Here is an 11,554-nt window from a genome sequence, read left to right as displayed (position 1 = left end):
AAACTGAAGTGCTGAGAATAGGCTCTTCTTTGCAGAAAACTCAGATGTGGGCCAGGTGTACCTGTGGTGATGTGTCAGTCGTGTGTGCTACCATACACTGCTGTCCCATTCAGGACTACTCCTGCCCACTGGGAATCCACTGTGTTACTATGCCTCATGCTGGTAGCCAACTTTCGTCTCTGAAAGTAAGTGTTTAAAATAGGGGAATTTGCAAGACAGGTCACAGTTCTATTGCTGCAGCTGGTCCTCTGGCTACAGCTTATTTTCATCAATTCTCTACTATTAATATAACATGCACTGTAGATTCCTTCTTTTTAGCCAGTTTTTCCACTCATTTACTTTTATTGTCCAGTTCAAACATACTTTCTTGAGGAGTCTGAGTACCTCATTAACTTGACTTCATCAAGTTCCTTTTGCTCTAAATTCCATTTTACTACACTCGCCAATCATGGGACCAGTAAAAGTTACCTAACTGAATCTCTTGTTTCCACAGAAACTCATCCAGGACCTGATATGTAGCAGTAATCTTAAGTCCTTTGATTATTGCCACTAGGATACAATTTTTTGTGTGTGTATGCTTAGTGGTTTACTGATAACACCAGGTGTCCACTGTGGCTTCAGAGTCAGTGGAGCACTTACTGTATACTCTTGGAAAAACACCCCCACTGCACATAGACGCTTCTAGTCATACTCAGTCTAAAAGTGTGGATGGGATAAGACAAATTCCCCACATGGGTCACTTGGAGTGACGTTGGAAAGGGTAAATTTTCTTCCTACCCTCTTGATTCCCAAACCAAGGAGACCCATGACTACTTAAACCCATATAATGGATTTAGGTTCAATATATATGCTACATCCTGAAAGAGCACTACACTCCACAAGAAGACATCCTCAAAAAGATGCCCTCACTGAGACCTGACTATATTTCCATATTTAACGATGTCACCTGTTTCTGGAGAATGAAAGCCGATTCTATCATCATAGTTTCATTGTTTATACCTACGTCACCATAAAATGAGCCCCTCATTCAAAGATAATGTTATTTGTGATTTAATGTCGGTAAGAAAGAATGTCTGTAGCTTTTTAACACTAGTAAAGGCAATACTGACAATGGATAGAATCCCTTATTTGGATTAAGAATCAGTTGTAGTAGGGACAAAATGTTGCCCTCCCCGTGATTGAAGAGGTCTGATGTAATCAACACCTCAAGCATTGTTTTGATCTCTTTGAAGTAAGGTGCCATATATATAGCTTAGCATCCATCTTGACAGTGTGTTGGATGTTCAGCAGAGGCAGTGGCTGTGCCAGCCATGTGGAGGAGAAGTCTATGCTGTTAACTTTACATGTAGACAAAGACTGGCTCACATCCACTGGGAGTATTCTGTAAAATACTTGCTTGTGACTTCTGTGAACTAATGGTTTACAATGAACATTGGTGTCAGATACAAAGACCCTGACCCTTTGTGTGAATTCCAGAGGTCCAACCACATGCCTCTTAGGCAACTGTTTCTCTAATATTTTAATCTTATTCCTTCCGAGCTTTTTACCAACAAGCCAAGCCATTTACTACTATCATTGAGTCTCTATCTGTACCTCAGACTACTTTGTATATTGTATAAAATTCTATGAGACCTTGAGTGTATTACCCAAGCTCTGAACACTGAAAGACTGTCTCATTACTGCCTTTAAGGTCATCTGTGAACTGAGCCCTATGTAATTAAGAGTTGTGGGATCCTTCCTCAAAGGTATCCAGTTTTCCTTTTATTTGATGGGCTCAGAATCTGAGAGCTGGTTCAGAACAACAAGCAGGCCGAGGATCATATATGCCTTACTGGGGAGACTGAAAACATCACTTTACCTGTCAGTTACTGATCTCCTTTGTTATACAAGACAAGCAATATCCTTTTTGACTCACCCCAAGGCACCCCATGCTATATTAGCTAAATTCAATGATCCTTGGATTTTAATGTGACCTTGATAACCACCACTTCCTGTTTTTAGAAATGGGTGCCACCTCTTAAAAAGTAGCTTTCTTTGATACTTTGAATAGTCTCATCCCCTCTGCTTCTCTGAACTGAACTTCCTCTGAAAGGGCTTCTGCTGTCATGTCATTCACCCCGGTACTGTCTCAAAATTGCTATGTATGATTTATACGGCTTCTTGTCAAGTGAGCTCTCACCTTAAAACTATGTGTGTACTGAGACTTTCTGAAATTTGCCACCTCTGGCTGAAAGGCACTAGGTCTCTACTCCCCTTTTGTTTTCATGTTTTATTGATGTTGTTCCAGTGTATTTCCTTCCTCATGAGTTCTGGTTCTCTGCCCCATTCCTAAGACAGGACCTGGAACTTGGAGGAAGCACCTCTTCTGTTGGCACTTTTGCTGGTTCTTTCTCAAATGGACTGTCTTAGCAGGCGCCCCTTCTTCAGCCCTTCCATGGGAGATGTGCCCAATTGCAGCAGGATTTGAAAGTAATTAAGCATTTTTTGGAGTCTCTGAATTGTACAGCTCTTTGACTTTTGCTGAAAATGGGGTTTGTGAACCTCCCCATCGCTCATTCACCTTGTTGCTGTAGTGATGTCCTTGAGGACAGGAAAAATACTGTCTCAAATCACATTGCTTGTATAAGAATATGCAGATCAGGAAAATTGAAAAGCCAGAACCAGAACTTCTTGCCTGACTATGAAACTTTAATATAGAAATTTCAAAAGTTGAAACATTGGGAGTATATTAGAAACTAGTTTATAATAACAAGTAATTAATATAGTAGACATGAAACTTCTCACTTTAGAGACTGATCCAAGATGGCTGATCGCTAACAGCTCGGGATTGTAGCTCCCAGTGAAAGCACAGAGAACGAGAGGATGCCACATTTTCAGATGAATTTTCGTTGCTCGTGGACCAGAAGATTCCCAGTGGAGGAGCCCCACAGGTCGCCAGCACGACTCTTGTGGCTGGTGCAGCAGTTTTGCCGGCGGCTCCGCGTGGCAGCTTTTTGTGCAGAGTAAACGGGACTGGTTCCCCTTCTGACCGATGTTTGGAGCTCCGGGAAGGCAGAGCCGCTTATTACAAACTCAAGAAGAAAGCCAGACTGGAGATTCTTGGGCAGAAGAGCACCATCAGTTTTATTGCTGCTGTTTTGGCTGGCACAGTGGGTTGCTCAGATTCCAGTCCTGGGAATCAATAAACTGGACATCCACTCAGAAACCTAATTAGAAAGGCAGTAATTGTAAAGACGAGAGATGGATAAATTTATAACAAAGGGAAGAAATCAGCCTAAAAAGGCTGAGAATACCCAAAATCAGAACCCTTCTTCCTCTACAGGGGATTATAGTTCCTTACCAGCAACGGAACAAGCCCTGATGGAGAAGAACTGTGTTCCATTAACAGAAGTAGGCTTCAGAAGATGGATGATAAGAAACTTCTGGGAGTTAAAAGAACTTGTTCTAACCCAATGAAAAGAAACTAAGAACTTTGAAAAAAGGTTTGATGAAATGCTAACAAGAATAGACAATATAGAGAGGAATATAAATGAACTAACGGAGTTGAAAAACACAACACAAGAACTTAGCAAAATATGCACAAGTTTGAATAGCCAAATTGATCAAGCAGAAGAAAGGATATCAGAGGTCGAAGACCAACTTAATGAAATAAAACAAGAAGACAAGAATAGAGAAAAAAGGATAAAAAGGAATGAGCAAGGTCTCCAAGAAATATGGGACTATGTGAAAAGACCTAATTTACGTTTGATAGGTGTACCTGAATGTGATGGAGAGAATGAATCCAAGCTGGAAAATACTCTTCAGGATATTACCCAGGAAAACTTTCCCAATCTAGCAAAGCAGGACAATATTCAACCCCTGGTAATACAGAGAACACCACAAAGATATTTCTCAAGAAGAGCAACCCCAAGGCACATAATCATCAGATTCACCAAGGTTGAAACAAAGGAGAAAATACTAAGGGCAGCCAGAGAGAAAGGTCAGGTTATCCACAAAGGGAAGCCTATCAGACTTACAGCAGATCTCTCAGCAGAAACCCTACAAGCCAGAAGAGAGTGCGGGCGAATATTCAACATCCTTATAGAAAAGAACTTTCAGCCCAGAATTTCATATCCTGCCAAACTAAGCTTCACAACTGAAGGAAAAATAAAATCTTTTATGAACAAGCAAGTACTCAGAGATTTTATTACCACCAGGCCTGCTTTGCAAGAGCTTCTGAAAGAAGCATTATACATAGAAAGGAACAACCAGTATTAGTCTTTCTAAAAATATACCAAAAAGTAAAGAGCATCAACGTAAAGAATTTATATAAACGAATGGATAAAATAGTCAGTTAACATCAAATGGCAGTAACCCTAAATTTAAGTCGACTAAATCCCCCAATCAAATGATACAGCCAAAACCCAATGGTATGCTACATCCAGACCCATTTCACATTCAAAGATACACAAAGACTCAAAACAAAGGGATGGAGAAAGACTTACCAACCAAATGGAGAGCAAAAATAAATAAAAAAATAAAAAGCAGGAGTTGCAATTCTTGCATCTGATAAAATAGATTTCAAAGCAACAAAGATATAGTGGTGAAAGGATCAATGCAACAATAAGAGCTAACGATCCTAACACCCAGATACATAAGACCCATAAAGAGATTTAGACTCAACGAGACAGAAAATTGATGAGGACAACCAGAACTTGAACTCAGATCCAGAACAAGTAAATTAATAAATATTTATAGAGCTCTCCATTTTAAATACACAAAATATACATTCTCCACTTTACATATGCACAATATTGATCAGCCATTATTAATACCTATTTTTAGAATAAAGCAACATTCCAGTTTTCTCTCCCTCTTTTTCTTCCTCTCCTTCACTCCTTTTTTTCTCTTTCTTTTCTTCTTTCCTTTCTAAAGAAAAACAACAACAACAAACAAAAAAACATACTAATCTTGGTTTAATAGTAAAAAAAAAAAAAGAAACTTCTCACTTTATATGTACTTGCATAGTCTTATTTAAATGATAACATGCATAGGCATGATGGTTTCAGTCTCTTGAATTTATTATAAGGACATTTGCAGCTCACAGAGCAAGGTAACTGACCAGCTTTACTCAGTTACTAATTTGTAGAGCTGAGTTTTGAGTCCACAACTAGTTCTAAATGTATGCTTTTCAAATTTTTTTCTGTTCTCTTTTCCTCTCTGCTACACTATTATGAGAATTATACACAGAAGTGCTTGAAGTCCCCCTGACAGAGTAAATGTAGAAGTTGTTTACTACATCAGGCAAGGAGGTTCTCATTTTCAGTAAAGCTCTACTTTAACCCAAACCAATCAACACACATGCCACAGTCGGAATGATAAATTAGTATCATAATTTATTTTTTATTTGAAAGTCCACAAAAGTTCTAGATACTTAGATGAGATGATAAAAATATACTGCCTACCAAAAAAGTGTGTTAAAAATTTAATATTAATCCACAACCAAGCCATGGTTTGGATTTGTGTCCCCATCCAAATATGATGTCAAATTTTAATCCTCAATGTTGGATGTGGGGCCTGGCGGGAGTTTATTAGATCATGGGGGCAGAGTCCCCTGTAAGTGAGTTTTCATAAGATCTGGTTGTTTCAAAGTGTGTGGCACCTCCCCACTCTCCCTATCCCTCCTGCTCAGGCCAGATAAGATGTGCCTGCTTCCCCTTTGACTTGCACCGTCATTGCAAGTTTCCTAAGCCTCTCCAGCCATGCTTCCTGTACAGCCTGCAGAACCATAAACCAATTAAACCTCTTTCCTTATAAATTACCCAGTCTCAGGTACTCATTTATAGCAGTGTGAGAATTGACTAATACACATCTGAAATCTCTGTTAAGGAGGGTGCTGTCTGACATATGTCTGGTATTTGTAATCATTTCTGAACTGGAAACAGCTGAACAGTCCAATTAGTGTTTTTAAAAATGTTATTCTGGGCCGGGCACGGTGGCTCACGCCTGTAATCCCAGCACTTTGGGAGGCCAAGGCGGGTGGATCACGAGGTCAAGAGATCGAGACCCGTCTCTACTAAAAATACAAAAAATTAGCTGGGCATGGTGTGCCTGTAATCCCAGCTACTCAGGACGCTGAGGCAGGAGAATTGCCTGAACCTAGGAGGCAGAGGTTGAGGTGAGCCGAGATCGCGCTATTTTACTCCAGCCTGGGTAACAGAGCGAAACTCCGTCTCAAAAAGAAAAAAAAAAAAAAATATTCTTTGCTTTACTCTGATTTGTATATTCTCACTCCTCATGTTACCTTTTTTGTCCCTTTGCCTCTGTGATGTTAAATCTCAAAGCTACCATCAATCATGTTTTCGCCTTTTGCACTTTTCCATTCTTAAGCTTCCAAATGCTTCTGGTGTTCACCAGAGCTGAGGTATGAATTGGGTTAAAGAACATTTTATTCCTTCAATATCCATGATCTATTAATTCCTGTCCTCTCTAATCTCTCCACCTCATTTAGAGGATTACAGAGAGTCAATTTGAGCATGACATCGCTTTTCAGTTATTGGATTGGAAATCAGGCTTCCATTAAAGAGACTCTTCTTTCATTTGTGGAAAGGTTAAACTACAATTGATAAATCAAAATCAGGTACTTCTGACACCACTGGATTAGCAAATAAGTAGTTGAAAAGGAAATTGAAACAATATTCACTAGATTATTTGGATAGGTAGATGTGTGTGAAAAATTGCGAGGAAGATGAGTCATGTTTTTTAATGACTAAAAGGTGCCAAATACTGAAATAGGAAATAAGAGACAAATAGAAAGACATAGAATAAATCAGTGAGCAAAAGAGACAGAAAAATAGAGAGTTGATGAGGCTGTTCATTTGACACATACCCTCAAAATCCCTCATTACTCAAGCTTAAAAATTATTTCCAAAAATGATTTTATCATTTCATTATTTTCTCTTCACTTTAGCCAAATTGTCATGAACTCCCTCTTAGCCTGTAAGTGCTTGTCCTCTACAACACTGGCCCCTCCCCACTGGTGGCTTTTCCAGGTTGGAGCTTCAAAGCTAGCTTCAGTTTGTCTTCCTCCACGAAGCACAGCTCCTTCTCCAGGCCCCTTAAGGGGCGACCTCCGTGAGGCACGGCAGGGCTCCATACAAGGACTGACACTGGGAGAATGGCAAAAATTCAGCGGCAACAGCATACACCAATCAGGCTGATATCTTTTAGTTGCTAGAGAAAGAAGCCTCCTGCAAAAATCAAGGTCCATCTTCTTAAGAAGGATTTCATGTCTATGGCCATACCACCCAGATCGTGCCCCATCTCGTCTGATCTTGGAAGCTAAGCAGGGTCAGGCCTGGTTAGTACTTGGATGGGAGACTGCCGGGAATACCGGGTGCTGTAAGCTTAAAGAAAAAAAAAAATTTAAAAGAAGAAAGATCTCACCAATCTGAAGCAATGGAAAGTACAGGAGGTGGGGAGAGGCAGAGAAGATAACTGGAACAGCGGTACGGAGTTTCCAAATGGGGAAGTTAGGCTGAGTGTGGTGGCTCACTCCTGTCATCCCAACACTTGAGAAGGCCAAAGCAAGAAGATCACTCAAATCCAGGAGTTTGAGATCAGCCTGGGCAAGGTAGTATGACCTCATCTCTATAAACAAGCAAACAACACCAAACAAAATAAGGAAGTTGCTTTCTATTGTGTGGTCCAAGAAGTACGATCAGGACTCAAAGCAGGAGGTAAGTGAAGAAAATAGCAATAAAAAAAATAAAATAAAATAAAATAAAGTTTAATAAAAAAATAATATATGGATAATAAGGCAAAAAGAAAAAGAAAATAGGACTCACTTAGACATTAGAAAAGGGAACTAGGGAATGGGTGGGATTACAAGTGTTGTGATAAGGACAAAGAATCAGAGAATACACAGAGGGGGATGCAAAGAACCAGTCAAATCCAGCCAGAAGAAGATGACTAGGTCTGCCTAATGATAGATGAAGGCTCTGAGTAACTATCTCTCCCCTCCACCTCAGCATCCCTGCTTGAAGTTAGAGGGATATGGATAAGACAGTCCAGTTGGACATTTTCTCCTACCGCAATGCTTTGCAAATGCACTATTTGTAGGCAGGGACAGGTTGTCAAATGAAGATCATTGCAAGGTCATTCTCCCCACAGAAATAAGAAAGCTCACAGGGACTGTCTCTAGAAATGCCTGAGCTTCTTTTTAGGATAAGGCATTTGGTCTACAGTCATGAGTCATATCCCATTTGGGATTCTCTTACTGCCTGGCCTCACAGGGGTAAGACTTTAAAAGAATTTGATAGCTTGAATGCCCAGGTCATCATCACTTATGTATAGCATCTTTAAAAGGCTGAAAGCAAATTTACAAAGTCTGAAAAGTGGTCAGCATTTCAAGCATGCAAAACCTCTATGGCCAGATCTCTAAGGAAAGCATAATATTAACCTAACTGTGCAATGCAAGGAGTCATGAATATTTTACAAACTACTGTTACTGTATAAATAAATGTTCATTGAATTGAATAGAAATGCTGGTAATAAATGTAAGGAAGAAGGTAATGTTTACAGAGCACTAAACTTGGTCCTATGAATTAAACAAAACTCTTCTTGCTAGCCGGGCAAGGCATCAACATAACCAGGGTACAAACTGCTAAATAAACAGAATGCTGGACTCCTCCTGTACACTTTTTTCTTTTGTGGAATTGAGGCTACCCATGGGAGAGCATTTGTTCCCATCTAGGCTTCCTTCACCAAGGTTACAAGTTTCAGGAAGGCAGGCAGAAGTAAACACACTCAGGCCACCTTCATATAGGTGCTCTCCTCATCCCATCAATATTTGCCAATGAAGTCTAGATAAAGGGCATTTAACAGCAGCAAGTATTGATATGGAATAAAGGAGCAGGCCATCAAGAATCTATCCATGAACAGTGAGGCTCTGGAAGTGAGAGGATGGCTTTTCTGATACAGTTGGTGATGAATTACATATGATATTGCCCTGCAATCCCACGCATTCTAAGCATAAGACAGCACCATAGCCTCTTCTCATGGTTGCTCTTGAGGGTAATCCCTTGCATTTTGTGGAAAGAGAGTGCAGTGAGAGGCCACATCCTCTGAACACAAGAATGTGACAATGCTAAGGCCTACCCACAAGAGGCGAAGTTGATGAACAGAACTGCTTCAGATCTACATTGACACCAAAATCTCATCTCTGGATAGATGTCCTTCTGGTCTCTGGCCTTCCCATATTCCTCACTGAGTGATGGGAAGAGGAGATTTCTAGATTTTCATTCATTTCCAATATTTTATTTTTTTGTCAGAGTGGGTCCAGTCCCCAGAAATGCTCAGTTGCTGTTTTCAGATGTCTTAGGAAATGGATTGGAGAACATTCTGAACTTATACTGAGTGCATGATAAAACAGAAGGATGACTGCTACGTCATGAACTGCTATGTAGGACGGAAGAAGCACAGCTCAGGAAACCAAGGGAATCTGAGTTTGGTGCCCAATTTCAGTTATGTGATTTGGGGCAAACTATTTTATCTCATGGCATCGGTTTGCTCACTGGTAAGGTTTATAATTCTTCACATGATTACTGATATTGTTATAATTTTAAAAAGAGAAGTAAAGCGTTTGGTGAGTCTCTACCTCCTAGATAACAAGCAGTAAGCCCTCCATCCAATGCCACTTTTCCCTTCGCCCTTCCCTTTCCTCACACTTCTTACTTTGTGACCACCAATAGATCTAACACAAGACAGAGAGACCCCAGGTAAGAAAAAACATGAAGCCAGAGCAGATAATCATGTGCCTGAATTCTGTCCTCTAAGAAGGAGCAGAATGTATTGTAATCTAATAAGACTAACACACTGAGAAATCCAAACTCTCTTCGACTTTCTTTTTCCTCTCAACAAGACTTCATTTTAATATATTCTTCAACACATTCCTTATCAAACTTACCCCATTCTCAGGAGAAAAGTGTTTTAGAGTGAAGATTCTTTATTTTTAGTCAAATTACCACAACTCTCAATAGCACGATGTTTTTCCAAGTTCTATTGATTCTAAAGAAGTTACAAGAATAACTTGGATTATGTCACATGTAGTATAACAATCCCCTTGAAATGTCTACATCCTCATTCCCAGAACTTGGGACTATGTTGGGTTATGTGGTAAAGGTGAACCAAGGTTGCAGACAGAATTGAAATTTCTAATCACATGACCTTAACACAAGATGATTATCCTCACCTATCCAGGTGGGCTTAATGGACTCACAGGGGCCCTTAAAAGTGTAAGAGAGATTCTGAAGAGAATCTCCAGGAGAGAAGGTCACTACTGGAAGCTGCAAAAAGCCAAGAAGCCAAAGCCTTCAGAAAGAAATGTACGCTTCACACACCTGGATCTTTACTTAGATCTAGTTCAGAATCTCTATAGAACTGTAAGAAAATGAATTTGTGTTGTTTCAAGCCACTAAGTTTGTGGTTAATTTGCAGTAGAAAACTTACACAAAATACAATGTATGAGCAGGAGGTACAGAAAACTTAGAACTCTATAATGATTTAACGAAATGACATTATTGACTGAGAAATCCAGTACTTGAGAAAACGATTGATTTTGTGTTGCGCATGCCAGCTCAGGTGCTGAGCCGGGTGACTGACAGAAGATCTTCACTGACATCAGTTATTTCTTTCTTTGTCAATAGGCAGACTATTGTGTCACTCTTTCATGACACATTTCCAACATACAGTGAGAAAAACCTTTGTATAGTTATGATTAGAATGAATTACTGTTAGGACTAATAAGACATGCATGGAGTCAGAAAATAATTATAATTTATATTTATATTAAGACATTTATATTTATATGTTATAAATATATATTATGTAACTATATTTGCAAATTATAAATATGTATTATGTAATATATATTTATATATTATAGAATTTGGTATAATTCATATTTACATATTATAAATATATTTATAAAATATAAGTATATTAATAATGTATATTTATATATGATGTTATTTACACTTAAAAGTAACATAAAATATAGAACTATGATTATTTTATGTCATGGCCAAAAATATTTGTGAAGAGCACACACTCAGTCTAGGAAGCAAATAAAACTACGTCACAGGCAAGTAAACAACTGTTATAAGGTAAAAATGAGGCCTACAGCAGGATAACGAATTTCTCTTTGCTAGATATATTTCCAGAATATATTAGGTTAAAAAGAGACTATCTTCATACTTTAAGATACTTTTAGAGAACATGATTTAAAAACTTTGGTTAGGCAATTCTTTGTGAGAGCACATTGCTATAAATTGAAGACTATTAGGTAAATTGTTTTAACTTTTCATTTATGGACTACCACAAATCTCTATATATTTCACTTTTAAATCTAAGAGCTTGTATTAAGTAGATAAAGCTATGAAAACAGAATACATTAAAAGTTTCAATTTCGTGATGTGAGTCCAAGATAATAAACCTGCCAAATGTCATCTAAGTGTTCAAATCCAAAGTGAAGAGAAGAATCCAGATTTATTTCTGGAAGTCATTCCAACAACCA

General features: G+C 38.8%; 1 pseudogene; it reads left to right on the top strand.

Annotated features, from left to right (window-relative positions):
* The first annotated feature begins 7,269 nt into the window (after window positions 1-7,269).
* On the top strand, window positions 7,270-7,387 carry LOC118144055 (5S ribosomal RNA; annotated as a pseudogene).
* Window positions 7,388-11,554: the final 4,167 nt, after the last annotated feature.

The sequence above is a fragment of the Callithrix jacchus genome, chromosome 11, assembly GCF_049354715.1.
Source record: "Callithrix jacchus isolate 240 chromosome 11, calJac240_pri, whole genome shotgun sequence".
NCBI classification, from domain to species: domain Eukaryota; kingdom Metazoa; phylum Chordata; class Mammalia; order Primates; family Cebidae; genus Callithrix; species Callithrix jacchus.
Note: the sequence above shows the minus strand (reverse complement) of the source record. Positions and strands in the feature narration are given on the sequence as shown.